This window comes from Ascidiella aspersa, chromosome 5 (assembly GCF_963924565.1).
Source record: "Ascidiella aspersa chromosome 5, kaAscAspe10.2, whole genome shotgun sequence".
Classification (NCBI taxonomy): domain Eukaryota; kingdom Metazoa; phylum Chordata; class Ascidiacea; order Phlebobranchia; family Ascidiidae; genus Ascidiella; species Ascidiella aspersa.
The window spans coordinates 13,544,871-13,547,370 of NC_139451.1; the positions used below are offsets into that span (position 1 = coordinate 13,544,871).

Below are 2,500 nucleotides of genomic sequence, written 5' to 3' on the forward strand. Positions count from 1 at the left end.
AGACGGTTCGATTAGTCTTTCGCCCCTATACCCAAATTTGACGATCGATTTGCACGTCAGAATCGCTACGGTCCTCCACCAGAGTTTCCTCTGGCTTCAACCTCTTCAGGCATAGTTCACCATCTTTCGGGTCCCAACGCGAACGCTCTCGCTCGACCTCTCCGGCAAAGCGGACGAGATCGGCCGGTGATGCGGCCGCCGCGAACGACGACGTCTCACCTCCGCCGGACCGCGCCGACATTCACTTTCACTGCGCCCATGGGTTTCGTACTGCCCCGTGGCTCGCGCTCACGTTAGACTCCTTGGTCCGTGTTTCAAGACGGGTCGGGAAGGTGGCTGACTTCAGCCGCGGACCCCGTGCGCCTCGCGAAACGACACCGGAAGCGCGACCGAGACGAAGAGGCTGGGCACTGAGAACAGTCCCCGACCCACGACGCCCCAGCCGGCACCGGGCGCTCGGCCCCGAAGGGCAGACGCGGCGATCTCTCCTCGCCCGAACGGCGGGCCGACGGACACGCGCGCCTATAGTACCCGACCGAGGCCGGGTTACCTTGCGCGCGGCCTTCTCGCCGCCGTCCAGACGGTCGCGGCCTTCGCCCGGCGCTAGTGCGCTGGTCCCCGATCGGGCGGCGCCGCCGGCGGCCCGTGAGGGTCCGCACGACAACGTCGCCGACAGGGGGCCGGCTGAAAGCGACCGGGCGACCCGACAGGCCCTCCCGTTTGCCTCTCGACGGTTTCACGTACTCTTTAACTCTCTCTTCAAAGTGCTTTTCAACTTTCCCTCACGGTACTTGTTCGCTATCGGTCTCGTGACCGTATTTAGCCTTAGATGGAGTTTACCACCCGCTTTGGGCTGCATTCCCAAACAACCCGACTCTGGGAAGACGCCGTAGCGCGCCCGCCTGTCGCCGCCATGGGCCTGACACCCGCTCTGGGACAAGGCCTCGATCAGAAGGACGCGGGCGACCGGCGAAGCGCGCCGTGACGAATTCCGTACGCCACAATTCCGCGCACTCCAAAAGCGCGCGGATTCGGCGATGGGCACATCCCGCTTCACTCGCCGTTACTGAGGGAATCCTCGTTAGTTTCTTTTCCTCCGCTTAGTAATATGCTTAAATTCAGCGGGTAGCCTCGTCCGACCTCAGGCCGAAAGTAAGGACCGGGACTATTCTTCCCGTTCCGCGCTCGCCGTCGGCGCCGCGCGCCGCCGCGCACCTCGATTCCCGCCCTTGAGCCGCCAGCCGTTGGCCTCTTCGAGGTCGACTCGCCGCCGCCGCGCGGGATTCTGGTCGCGATCGTCGCACATCGTGCCGTGCTGTCTTGAGCGGGACGGGCGCTCGCGCGTCCGACGCCGCAGCAGCCGCGCGGAGAAATCCCCGCGCGGAACGTTTGCAACGCGACCCTGAGGCGGGCGCGGCCCCGGGATTGACCCGAGGCCGCAATTTGCGTTCAGAACGTCGATGCTCAATGTGTCCTGCAATTCACACTAATTCACGCAGCTAGCTGCGTCCTTCATCGACTCACGAGCCGAGTGATCCACCGCCAAGAGCCATCCACGATTGTTTCGCTCGCACAGTGCCTCGCACTAAAGGGTGACAAAATATACCGCGCCGAGCGGTCGGCCAGGCCGACGCTTGAAGCCGGAGCGCGCGGCACCGCGGCACTCGACGCGCAAACATTACCGGGTGACCGAATCGCCGGCCGGCGCGCCGCTCCTCGCGGGTCGGGCGCCGGGTAGCAAAAACTTTTTCTCTCGCTTGTCCGAGTTTCGCGTTCGCCGAAGCGTTTGCGAGACCGTTAATGATCCTTCCGCAGGTTCACCTACGGAAACCTTGTTACGACTTTTACTTCCTCTAAATGATCAAGTTAGATCGTCTTCTCGGACGCCGGCTCGACCGTTGCCGGCCGCGCCAGGTCCAATCGGAGGACCTCACTAAACCATTCAATCGGTAGTAGCGACGGGCGGTGTGTACAAAGGGCAGGGACGTAATCAACGCGAGCTAATGACTCGCGCTTACTGGGAATTCCTCGTTCAAGGGAAATAATTGCAATTCCCTATCCCTAGCACGACCGGGGTTCAGCGGGTTACCCAGACCTGTCGGCCAAGGCGAGCACATGCTGATCCGGTCAGTGTAGCGCGCGTGCGGCCCCGAACATCTAAGGGCATCACAGACCTGTTATTGCTCAATCTCGTGTGGCTAAACGCCACTAGTCCCTCTAAGAAGTTAGACGCCGACCGATTGGGTCGCGTAACTAGTTAGCAAGCCAGAGTCTCGTTCGTTATCGGAATTAACCAGACAAATCGCTCCACCAACTAAGAACGGCCATGCACCACCACCCACAGAATCAAGAAAGAGCTCTCAATCTGTCAATCCTCACTGTGTCCGGGCCGGGTGAGATTTCCCGTGTTGAGTCAAATTAAGCCGCAGGCTCCACTCCTGGTGGTGCCCTTCCGTCAATTCCTTTAAGTTTCAGCTTTGCAACCATACTTCCCCCGGAA

The 2,500-nt window shown here is 61.2% G+C and overlaps 2 non-coding genes and 1 pseudogene across 2 annotated transcripts in view; all 3 read right to left on the reverse strand.

The window, feature by feature from the left end:
- LOC146144492 (large subunit ribosomal RNA) overlaps window positions 1–1,149 on the reverse strand; it is a 3,679-nt pseudogene extending 2,530 nt beyond the window's left edge.
- A 248-nt stretch (window positions 1,150–1,397) lies between these two features.
- On the reverse strand, window positions 1,398–1,551 carry LOC146144493 (5.8S ribosomal RNA). Its single transcript, XR_014498982.1, has one exon. It is a non-coding gene; the product is annotated as a 5.8S ribosomal RNA (ribosomal RNA).
- Window positions 1,552–1,798: 247 nt separating this feature from the next.
- LOC146144494 (small subunit ribosomal RNA) overlaps window positions 1,799–2,500 on the reverse strand; it is a 1,811-nt gene continuing 1,109 nt past the window's right edge. Inside the window, exon 1 of the ribosomal RNA XR_014500607.1 lies at window positions 1,799–2,500. This exon is cut by the window's right edge and continues 1,109 nt beyond it. This is a non-coding gene — a ribosomal RNA (small subunit ribosomal RNA).